We start from the raw sequence: 12,967 nt of genomic DNA, 5'->3' as shown, positions 1-12,967 counted from the left end.
GGCTCCTAGTTTGCAGTCATCTGAGAACTTCATTAGCCAGAGGCCTTCTGTGTTAGCCTGTACTTCAGAGAAGTAGACACCAAACAGGAGAGGTCCCATCTTTTGTTCATAGGTTCATATAATACTAGGCCATTGATCCAGAGGAATATTTGCAGCCTAGACATAAAATCTGAAATTGTGAGCACTTATAAACATAACTGATTAATATCCAGTTATAATCCACTCAATGAAGGCTTCAGAGGCCAAATCAGGGACTATTTAATACATAACTTTGACCCCTTACAATGAGGGCTTGAGGAGCCAGACCGCATGTCTATTTATAATTGCCTATCCATTAATTTACAATGAACTTAAAGAGACTCAGGGAACTGCTTTGTTTTACATTCAAGGGAAGTTAATTTCATAAAACAATTATTTTCTGGGAGGGATATTGCCAGGAGGTCCTATTATATTTTAGTGGAAATTTAAATCTCTTTTGTGAGATTTATAATGCTGTTTGTTTTGTGGATGTGCAGGAGGTTACATAGGAATGAATACTTTGAGGTTCTGTAGGCCAGACAGAGGTCTCCTGTCAGCAGTTTGTAGGAAACACAAAACAGAGTGAGTGATTTAAGACGATCAACGAAGACATGCCCATGACTGTTTCTGTTAGGAACCAGTGTGGTCTTTCAAGATGAGTCATATGCTTAGCCAAATATATACATTAGGCATCATTAAACTCTGTTATAGTTCTGATGAAGAGTAAAGAGGAATAATAACTTACTTGGACCTTGAAATATACCCCTGGTGATCAGTCTGGCCAGATAAAAGGACTTCTCAACAGCAGTGGATATGTGCTGATAAAAGTATTGTTCATTTTCAATTGTAGTTGTTTGTGCTGCCTTCAAGCCAAATAAACATGACTCAACATAGATATGGGTTTCTAACTCAGGTTATTTCTAGACCTATGGAATAAGCTTCCACTATGGGTCAAAGAAATTACTGCTTTGGCTACCTTTAAGGCTAGTCTTTACTGGATGAGTAGATACAAATTTACACAGATATTATCATGTATGGCTCTACCCATTTTGGGAGCTGAGCACTATTAAATGCTTAAAAAGGGTAGCAAGGACTTTTAGGGCTGTCTCCTTAATGGCATATCTGGCTTGGCATCTTATGGACCCCATGATTGCTTGCCTAGTATGTTCCTATGCTGTGAGATGTTGAGGAGGGTTGAGTGCAAGAGAAAAGGCTGAGAGCTTTAGCTGATGCCTATGCTTAGAAGGTCTAAGATACCTGGGTAAAAAATGTTTAATGGCACCGTCGGAATGTTTATTTTGAATATATCCAGAAGGGGGTGCTTTCCTGATTCAAATTTCTGTCTAGCGTGCTCTTAAATTAGTTGATAAAGGCCAAGGTTAGTAAGGTAGTCAGTTGCTTCAGAGGTGGTGCTGTTGAGTAGGTTGATGTTGAGTTAACAGAGAAGGATAATATCTTTGTGAGAAGTAATGTGTGAGAAGATTTTATTAAGAAGGAATCTGAATTTTGTGACATGGGAGGTAATGCCAGTATTAGTTTTTATGCTTGTTGAAATGCAGTAATATGATTTTCTAGTTTAAAGTGTTGTCATTGCTGGGTTTTCTCTCAGTAAGGTCAGAGAAAGATTTCATTTTGTAGGTTTTATGCTTTCTCTTCCCCAGCTTTGCTTCTGGTCTTTTGTTGAACAGAAAGTTGCTGTTGGGAAAACGGTAATTAAATGTGGTCTGGCAGTTTTTTTAAATAATATTTTTTATTAGTTAATCTATAAACTAACTGAACCCATTCTAACCTGAAAAGTTTTAAACCAATTACATTCCAAACCTGATTCCCTACTAAGCTCAGAGGTAGAATCATGTCCAATCTTTCAAAAGGAAGCATTCTGTCATCTGAAAACATGCAAGGAAAAACTGATGTGTCAGTTTTTAACTAGGATTCAGTGATATATGCTATGTCAGGTTTGTGAGTGTTCATAGGATCAAAGAATCTACAAGTCTAATGAACATGGAAGTCTTGCCAAATAACCAAACTCAGGATTTACCTCCTTTCGCAAGAAATCCAAGACTAATTAGGCTGAGGTGAAATTTAAGGGTACTCATGAAACCATCCAGGCTACACCTGAAAGAAGATACTTATTGCTGTGCTTAACTTACAGTAAAAGCTTATTCCAGAGAAAATGGAGGTTTAGAGTAACAAATCTATCTCTGCAACTTGTTCTGTTTATTCAAAGATGAAAGTTAAAATCTTTGATTAATATGTTAGTTGCACAACTTGATATACTGAGAAACAGAAGGATGAGGACTGCAGGTTCTGCAATGGTGTGGTAAGCAAGGCACAGATTACCTCTCAGGAGACTGAAACACAGAGTATGTGTGTAGGGCTCCTAGCCTGCCCTAGAAACTAAGATTTTTTTAGACCACAGATCCTTTTGTTTGGTAATTTCTTTGTTTTTTTTTTATTTCTGTTATTGATTTAGCTAGTAATGTGCATACCAGGAGGATTGTTGCCCTCTATAATGGGTTCAGATCAACTCTGAATAAAACACACAATTGCTTACTTAGATATATATTAGATATGTTTTGCAATTAGTTATAAGAAATAGAAGAAATTACTAACTATATTTCTTATGCAGTGATCAACAAAGAAGGAAGTATCTACCCAAGTGCCCATGTGTATCACTGCATTTTATTTACTAATGGAGTGCTGTCAACAGTGCAGGTAATTGTTGTTTCTCGAAGTAAACATTCCTATATTTTTTTAATATTCAGTAAACCCATTTTCCATATACCAGGTGTTAACAAGAGCACACTTTTTTCTGAGGGACATGGATATCTATGGTTCGGGGATTGATAATTGCATCTGGTTTGTAGTTCTCAACAAATATGGTTAACCAGCGATCCTGATATTCAGTATTGAGGTCAAAGAAATGCATGCTATGTAACAGGGGGGCACTAAGTACAGACCTCTGATGCTGAACAGAAGGTGGCCAAGAACAGTCCCCTGTGGGATTCCACTGGTCGCTTTGCCACTTTTTGAAGAGCTACCTATCTCAAGGACAAAGTATTTTCTGTCTTTCAGACAGTTTGCTATCCATTTTATCACATAAAGACAATGTTTAAGGCAGATAGCTTATTTCCAATTTTGGCATATGGTATGGCATCAAATGCTTTGGCCAGATTGAGATAAGATATGAACAGCATGACCACTGTCTACTGCTTGGATGACTGTCTCAAAGAAATTTATATGATTTAAGAGGCTAGATGAGAAATGGTCTGTGACAAATATGGAGACTCCATCACAGTTTCCGTCAGGCTCAAAGGAATGGCAGAAAAAAACAGGTATTGAAGGAATGTTTTCTGTATACTTGAGCCACATCTATTCAACGACATATACATGGAGATGTTCAAGATGCAAAAGGGCCTCAAGATCAGGAAGTTTGTCCTGGCATTGAGTAGAGACACTGTAATGTTGTTCAATTTAGCATGTAATGAATTTGTTAAGCTGAGATGTTACTTCTATGTTAAATGATCAAGTGATTAAAACACCAAATGCCAGTTCATTAAGATGAAAGCATCAAATATTTAAATCATCGAAAGTATCTGGCCAACATCTATGACGTTACCATCTTACACATTACTTTTGGTATGTATAATATTATGGTAGTAAATACTTATATTCATTCTAACTTACACATTGCTATTGGCCAGCTATTGCAATTCAATGCATTGAGATTCGACAAATTTGGCTTTCAATAATTGCAATGTTCAGTGCTTTTATCTCGATGAACTGACATTCAATGTTTTAGTCATTCAATCATTTAACATGAACCTGAAATGTCTGTTAGATGAAATCTTCATAAAAAAGGCACTGTTGAGCAGCAAAGGCTTTAGCCCATATGCAGACACCCATGAACAAGATGCAGACAATCCTTCACAAAGCAAGCTGGGCTGCTAAATCATCTTGTCCCTGCTGATATATACTGAATGTCCCTGGAATCTACCAGCTATTACACCATTTAGTCATCTTCTCCTTATAGCTAGTAACTATTCTTGTTGAAAGAAAGTTCCCCTCTGAACCAGAGTCTTAACTGCATCTAACACATGTATAGAAAATTCTGGCATGTCTATCTACATGTATGCCATGATTCTATACACCAAGTCATTTACTTCTACATGGTCTATTACAGTGTTTTAGTCACACTTATCTCTTGACAGAGTCTTAAGGGCTTTTGCAATGTCAGCAATCCGGGCACCTGAAAGGCAGCTGACTGTAATCCTGTCATTGTCTGGGGTTACAGTCACCTATAACCTTGTTCTTGTCCAGCCTGGTGAGTGAAGAATGTGTATGCCTAACAAGTGAGTCAGCAATCACTAAAACATTTTTTCCAGAATCTAATTTTTCTATAGTAGATGAGGATCTGATCAGCTGTTAGTGACATATTAATGCATGAGGGCATGGAGTAGATAAACAAAGGAATATCTCTTTGTACCTGTTATTTTAGGTTCATAGGCGCATAGGATGATGCTAGGCTATTGGCCCGCAGGCCCTTATAAGCCTAGCCAAGAATTTTGCCCATGTTCCCACAAAGTCAGCACCTGTTTCCCATGTCCAGCAAGGACACAGCTGGGATCCCAGGGATGTATTTTCTGTTTCCCATCCAGTTGTCCAGTTTTCTCAAGAGGGCTAGAGAGATACTCTGCTTTCATGAAGGAGGAGTCTATTCCACAGATGGGGGAGTCTACTGGATACAAATCTATTCCGCCAACAAGTTCTATTAATGTCACAGACCAGGTTGAGGCCTTGCGTGTGGGTTGTACAAGTTGAGTATGACTTATGAATATGCAGCAACTCCATCAAAGCTGGGTCTGAGATGGCCTTGTTTGCCAGACACAGGTTACCTCTGAGCAGTCTATATGAGACTGAGTAGAAGGACAGGGCTTTTAGCCTATCTGTATAGGATAGGTGTTTGAGACTCTGGATTTTTCTGGTCAGGAACCTCTGTGGTCTCTCAAGCTGCTGCCAAGGGGGCATTGTACTTGATAATGGGCCTGATAAGGGAGGAGTACAGGGATATTATGACCTCCTTGTTCCTGTATGAAATACCCTTATTTATGAGGTGGGCCATGTAGAAAGCCTTCTGTACAATGGAGGCAACATGGTGATCAAAAGTCAGGTTGCTATCAACCTGGGTGCCCAAGTCCCTCATGACTGATTGTATGATTAGTACATTGTTATTAATGTGATAATTACTGGGGATGCCATTTTCCCCAAAGGGGATAATGATGCATTTCTTGGCATTCAGTTTGAGACCATGCTTCTGGCACCAGCCATTAGTTTGGGATAGACCCTCTTGGAGGATATTCACATTACTAGGAGAATTTAAGACAGCACCCAGCTTGCAGTCATCTGCAAACTTGGTCAGCCACAGACTACTGGTTTTGGCTAGTACCTCAGAAAAGTATATCCCAAACAGTAGAAGCCCCAAGACCGATCCTTGGGATACACTACTCATTACGTGTCAGCTACTAGAGGTGGCTTCCCCTATTTTGACTGAGTGGGTTCTATCCATGAGCCAGTTAGCTACCCGTCTGGTAACATACGGGTTAATGCCTAGCTGGGAGAGTTTATCTATTATGCGTGAGTGGAGAGTAGTGTCAAAGGCTTTGCCTAGGTCAAGGTAGGTGGTGTGCACAGTCTTCCCCTCGTCCATGGCTTTGGTGACTGTTTCGAAGAAGGCGACCAAGTTTAACAGGGACGATCTCCCTTTGACAAAAATCAAATTGTGTGGGGTCGAGCTTTTGGAGGTTGCTGATGCCCTTGTTTATAAGGTCCATGATAATGCATTCCATGGCCTTGCAGATGAGGCTAGTAAGGCTGATGGAACTATAATTGCCTGGGTCAGTGAACGATCCACCTTTGTGTAGAGGGATGACATTGGTTGTCCTCCATTAGGCTGGGATGAAGCCAGTGCTCTGGCTTTGGTTGAATAGGGTGCCTAATGGAGCTGAGAGCTCATGTCTGAGTTCATGATGAATACTGCCAGGGATTTTATTGGGCCCCATGGAGACTGTATTTTTTGCCTTTGAGAGGGCATTGAAGACCTGCTCCCTGGTGATGAGGAGAGGGGGCATGTACTGGGGATGTCCTGGTTTACTGATTGGGGGATGGGGGGTGAAGTTTTCACTGAACCTGTCTGCTAACAGGTTGGCTATATCTATGGCGTTTGTGTATGTGGTGTTATTGATCACCAGTTCAGAGCAGATTTGGGTGCTACCTTTGAGATTGTAGACATATGTGAAGAAGGCCTTGTGATTGCCCTTAGTGAATGTGGCCAATTTGAACTTGAAGTTAGCCTTAGATGATTTCACTAATGAACTTATGTGCTTGTTCAGACAAAGGAAATATTGCTTCCAAATTGGCACCTGCTCCTCCTTGGATCTGGACAGCAATTCTTTCCTTTCATTATATACAGTTTGTCTATTGCTGCTGTCCACCAGATAGGTTTACTCTTCCTTGAGGAAGATGATTTGGTTCAGTCAGGTTTACTCTTCCTTGAGGAAGATGATTTGGTTCTGTCAGGTACTGCTGAGTCCATACAGCTATGTAGGTGCTCATATAGTTTTTTGTGTAAACTTGGACATTATTGCTAGTTCCAACTGAAGGGACAGTGGCTGTGAAGCTGCTTATACTTGCTCTAAGGAGATTATAGTCAGCTTTGGAAAAGTGTTTCTCTTTGACCCTGACAAGTGGAAGGGGGGGGGGTCAGGTGAAATACAAAGAGGCTGGGCAAGTATTTGCTAACAGCGTCTGTGTATGACATTTTTGAGTTGTCTGTTTTAGGGTGTTGTAATGATTAAGGTGATAGTATGACTATGAGGCACTCACTGCATACTTTAATGTAAGAGAGGGCTGCATCGATATTAGGCAGGGATTTGAACTTCTCACAGACTGAATTTTCTGAGTTATTCAGTATCAGTGAACATAAGGGAGTTACTACACTGCTTTAGGATAATAAGTGCCAGGAAGCTGGTAATGAAAGGGGAGCTAGTTTTGTGATCATCCATAATGCTCACTGTTTTAAAGGGTGCAAATGTTAATGGAGGACAGCGGGTAGTACTAACAGAATTGTATCAGTAGAGTTGATAAGCATCAGCATTGTGTGGGTCGACCTATCAGCTCAGCTAGTCACAATTTAGAAAAACCAAGTGCAGAACAGCACAGACCCTATTTTCAACAAATGGAATGGAGAGCGTTAGGTAGTCCTAACTAGGAAATAATAAAATACACTCAGTACCTATAGTCAGCTACACCTAGTGTTGCATAGCATAGAATGCAGTTCAGTGCAGTAAACAGCAAATTATCAAACTCTAAGAACCAATCAGAAACTACTTTATTTATTAGCAGTAGTGCTCGGTGGCTTAGAAATGATAACAATTATTATTTTTTCTCTCCAGAATGACTAATGCACAGTCCAGGCTGACCCACATATTATTACGGATTAGTTAGTTTATATATACTGTACAGAAATGCTCAAAACCAGTTTAAATTGTAAACAAAATTTAGGCTACTCTAACAGCAAAAAAAAAAGTATGTGTCTGCTGCGGATCAGCTTAAGAAGGTAGTTAAAAGCATCAATAAATATCTGAGATGAGTGCACATGGGCACAGCTGCAAGCAGTCCTGCCAAAAGGAAAGCAATGGTATTTCACACAGTGCAATGAAAAGCAAATAATCAAAAAGGAAGAACCAGCCAGGAACTACTCTATTCAGAGCCAGTTGTGCCAAGCACTAAAAATTACAGCAGCTAGCCTTCTACCACCAGAAAATCTACTACTCTTTCCAAAATACCTTGCACAGCTGGCTACGCAGCCTGTTTACAGATTAGTTAAATAAGCAATACATACATACATCCATCCATTCACAACCCCTGTTTCCCAGTTTTGCACATGGAGTCAGGGTATCACTTCAACAGTGAAAATCATCAACAGCCAAGTTTACACCACTGGGTGGCTAGCCCTGCCATGGATACAAATGTTTAAAACTAATTTCATTCCTAACAGAATCTAGATGTCAGTAAGTGCAAATTGTCTCTGCTTTCCTGCTGTAGGAAACAGTAAGAAGGTTGTTAAAATCAATAAGAAATGTCCAGACAAGTTTATGAGGGCACAGCTCCAGTAATGGAATCATGTTCAGTGCAGTAAATAGTAAGTAATTAAACAGGGCACCCCAGTCAGAAACAACTCTGTTCAGAACTAGTGGTTCTCAATGACTCAGAAGTGTCAGCATTTATTTCTGTCTGTCTGTCTCTCTCTCTCTTTCAACAGAATAGCTACCTTACTTTCTGAGAGAGTGCAACTTACGTGACCAAATAGCCTTTTTACAGAATAGCTAAATAATGCGGTACAAAAGTACTAAAAACATTTTAAATTGCTAGATGCTAGTTGACTCAAAGTGCAACAAGAAAGTATGTTTTTCTACAATAGATGAGTTTGATAAAATTGTCAAAACCAGTGAGATACGTCTCAGGTGAGTGCATGAGGGTAAACGTCCAAACAGTCCCAACTAAAAGGATGGCAATGGTGTGCCTATCAGTGAAATAAATAGCAAATAAACAAGATGAAGCAACCAGATAAAATCTGTTTAGAAGTACTAGCACTCAATGAATCAAAAATGGTAGCAATTAATCCTCTTTCTTTAGAATAACAACCACACTTTCCAAATTGGTCCCCATACCTGGACAAAGTGGCTGTTTAAAGGTTAGTTAAATATGCAATATTCAAATGCTCAGAACCAGCTAAACTTATTACAAAGCTATACTACTGTAAGGTCAACAACATTTGTACCTTCCTGCTATAGCTGAACTTGAGAAAATTATTAATTCCAATAAAAATGTCTTAGTTGAGTGCACAAGGGAGCAACTCCAAATAGTGAAACCAAAAGAACAGCAATTGTACACGTCTATAAATACCAAATCATAAGAAAAAAACAATAAGAAACAACTCTGTATAAAGCCAGTCATGCTCAGTGACTAAGAAATTGCAGCAATTAGCTTTCCCATACCATTATAAATGTTATGCTTTCCATGATGGCTCCCACACCTTACCAAACAACCTCTTTACAAGATTATGTTAAATATGTGGTTCACAATTGCTGAAAAACAGTTTAAATTGAGAATAGAAGTTTGGCTACTCTAAGCACAAATAATTGTACTTTTCTGCTATAGATAAGTTTGAAAATATTAAAATCAGTAGGAAACATCTCAGATAAGAGCCTGAGGGCACAGCATTATTCAGTCCAGTCAAAAAAAACTGCAATGGGATGCCACTCAGTGCAATAAATAAAAAAAAAATAATCCAACAACAAGAACTAGTCAGAAATAATTATGTTTAGAGCATGTGGTGCTTAGCAACTCAGAAATGGAAGCAATTAGCCCTCTCCCACCAGACAGACTATTTTCAGATTAGTTAAATTTGTAGTACAACTGTTCAAATCCAGTTAAGTTACTAACAGAAGCTACGCAACTTCAAGTGCAACTTAAAGCTATACATCTGTGCTATGTATGAGCTTCAGAAAGGAGTCATCTTGTTCCGTTTAATTCATAACCCTACATGTATTAAGTAAGCCTGCTGAGATTTCCTTGGTAAGCAGAAAAAGGAAACACAGACCTTGGAGTACATTGTTTGCTTCAGTGTCATCTGAAGTATTACATAAAATGTTAATGGGGGGATACAGAGATTCTAAAGTGGTAGAGGGACTAGACAAGAAATTCATAATTAAGTATTATACAGGTCTCATAATGCCTCTTTTCTGGCTAATAACAACCACTGAAATAAAAAAAAAGTAATACATTCTTTTGCATGTATGGCCTTTTATTATAATGGTAGTACCTATTTAAGCAAGACAGTGTCACATGACATCTCTTCCCTTGAGGTTAATGTTTGCATTAACAGTATATACATATGCATGCATATATCTACATATTGAATGTTTTATATATATATATATATATATATATATATATATATATATATATATAATATATATATATATATATATATATATATATATGTATATATATATATATATTTATATATATACTTTTTTTCTTAAACATATGCTGCATATTAGAAGTGACATTATTCTTACTTCATGCCTCTATACAATATAATAAAACATTCAGATTACCATGTTTGTATATTTACAGTCATTAGGAAGTGATGCTGATGTCATAGCAAATTTTGGGGTCTTGTCTTTATCAAATGGAGTGGCACCATGTACTAGTGCAGAGTTGCTCTGACTACATATATATGAATTACACACTGGAACTATCTCTGGTTGCAGTAAGTGTTAAACTTCCTGGCCTGTACAATGTTTCCTTTGCAGTTTCTCACTCACTTCACAGAATTAAGATGAGAACAGTCCTGTCCCTTATAAGTACTTCCCCATTGTGTTTCAAGATCACAACCTCCTTTGCCTTGCCATTGGTGGACCCTGGGATTGTTGCATATCCATCAAAACAGCTCCCTGCTGTTTCAAGGGTTTGTCAACCGAATTCTCGATTCTGACAATCATCCTAGCCTCACCATAGCTCATTGTCATTGCTGATCTATTATAATAGTATTTCTATTTCCACTAAATGTCTGGGCATGCAGATATGACATTGGCATTTTCTCCAGCTGAAGCAGAAAATGAAATACTGGCAACTTTGCTCTCGTTCTTTTCCCTTACAGTGAAAGTGAATGTCCAGTGGGTGGTCATGGAGTCTTCCTCTAATCAAGAAGAGCAATGCAGCAGTTCTGCTTGGAGCTATAAGACACTCATTCATGATACTCTTTAGTGGTTAGAGAAGTCTCTTAAAATTGACTGTAAGTTTGAGGGAACCTTGGTGAAAATGTGGTGCAGTGACCCATTCAATGTTGTGAAGAAAATAAAAGTTATTGACTTACAAATTGTGGGTCATTTTTTGTGTTGTACATGTCAGGGATACTACATTGAGACAAAAACATACAATACTTCATCAGCATTGTGACAAGTTGTGCAGAGATATTGTTTAACCTGATGACTTCAGGGAGTTTGAAGGAATAAATCAGGACAGAAAAGAAACAGACTGCCCTTGAAATGAAATAAATCACAATATTTTTAATCCATGGTCTAGATGGAATTTTGTGAAATACCGTTGTGTTTTGGAGTTGCTTTTGTGGTACATGTTGCAAATTTTACATTATTTTCAGTTATCTCTGTCCTTCTGTAGACATTCCTAACAAATTCATTAAGAAAAGTATTTTTCATTGCACTTAAAATTCCTAAGTGTGCTGCATGAATTTTTCCTAGGATGAGATTACATAGCTAGTATGGCACAATAATTGCATTAGCTTTGAACATTATAGGTTCATGGGTTCATAGGTTTGTACTAGGCTATCGACCCCCAGGGTTTTTACTAGCCTAGCCTTGCAGCCTACCCATGTTTTGTTCATAAGTACATTGGACATCTATATGGTGTGAGTATTTTAGTAAGGAGGTAGCTAAGGGTTACGTGGAGGGGTGGTATGTTAGTTTTGGATTAGTTTACTTACTGTGAACCTCTGCCCATCAGAGACATGGAAGATCATACCGGGGTGAATTTCCAATTTCCAATCCTTTGATCAAGGTTTTGCTTGAAAAGGGTCAGGGATGAACTCCACTTCACATGGATAGGGAGTTTATTCCATAGTAGATGGATGCTTTGTGACACATATCAGTCTCTCCAGCATGTTTTATTTGCATTGGATCCAAAGATCAAGTCCATGGATTTAATATTCCTGGTGCTGTTTTGCTTTACAGATGTGCAAGAGGTCCATCAGAGCTGGGTCTGAGGATGTCTCATGTGCCAGGCAAAGATCATCGTTCAGTAACCTGCAGGAGACTGAGCAGAGAGATAGGGCCTTAAGGCAATCTATGTAGGACAGGGTATTCATACACTGGATTCCTCTAGTGAAAACCCTTTGAAGGCATTCTAACTGTTGCAGGTAAGGTACATGCCACTATAACTTCCATGAACCTGGATGCCATACTCTTGCTTATGATTTGGGCAATATAGAATTATTTTCTTACTCTCTTGGCTGCATCTTGGTTTGTATGCCAAATTACTATCAACATATGTTCTCAAATCCCTAACTTCCAGGTTAGCTCTTTGGGGTGGTTTGTCAATGGAGTAATTATCTTCTGTGCATGACTTCCTAATGGTACTATAAAGCATTTTTTCCCGTTGAACTTTAATCCGACACTCTGGCACCAATAATTTGTTTGTGTCAGACCCTCTTGTAGGATGTTTGTGTCATGGAGTAATCTATGATAGCTCCCAACTTACAGCCATCTGAGAACTTGATGAGTCAGAGACCTTCAACATTAGCCTTGAATTTTGAGAAGTAGATACCAAACTGGAGCGGGCACAACACAGAGCCTTGGGGTACACGACTGGTGACTGGTCTCCTGGTGGAAGTGGTCTCACCAGTCCTGATTTTTTGGATCTTATCTGTGAGCCAGCCAGCAATCCAGTAAGTTAGTAGTGATTTGGGCCGAGTTCTGTGAGTTTGTCAACAATACCTGAGTGGAGTATTGTATTGAACACGTTGGCCAGGTCAAGGTAGTCAGCATGCATTATTTTTCCCTCATTCATGTCCTTGGTGACTATCTCAAAAAAATCTACCAGGATGAGTAGGCAAGACTTTCCTTTTACAGAGTCAAACTGGGATGAGTCCAATGTCTGTAGGTTGCCAATGTACTTATCGATCACTTCCATGATAATTCAGTACCTGAGCTTTGCATATTAGACTTGTCAGACTGATGGATCTGTAGTTCGCAGAGTTGGTTGATGGTCCACCCTTGGGAAAGGACTGACTAATGTGCCCTTCATTCACTCTATATGCAACCTGTTTTGAGGCTGTAGTTAAACAGTAGTGGTCCTACTAGGTCAT

Source organism: Protopterus annectens, chromosome 4.part1 (assembly GCF_019279795.1).
Source record: "Protopterus annectens isolate FY-2018-M chromosome 4.part1, PAN1.0, whole genome shotgun sequence".
Lineage (NCBI taxonomy): Eukaryota > Metazoa > Chordata > Ceratodontiformes > Protopteridae > Protopterus > Protopterus annectens.
This window is presented reverse-complemented; position numbering follows the sequence as displayed.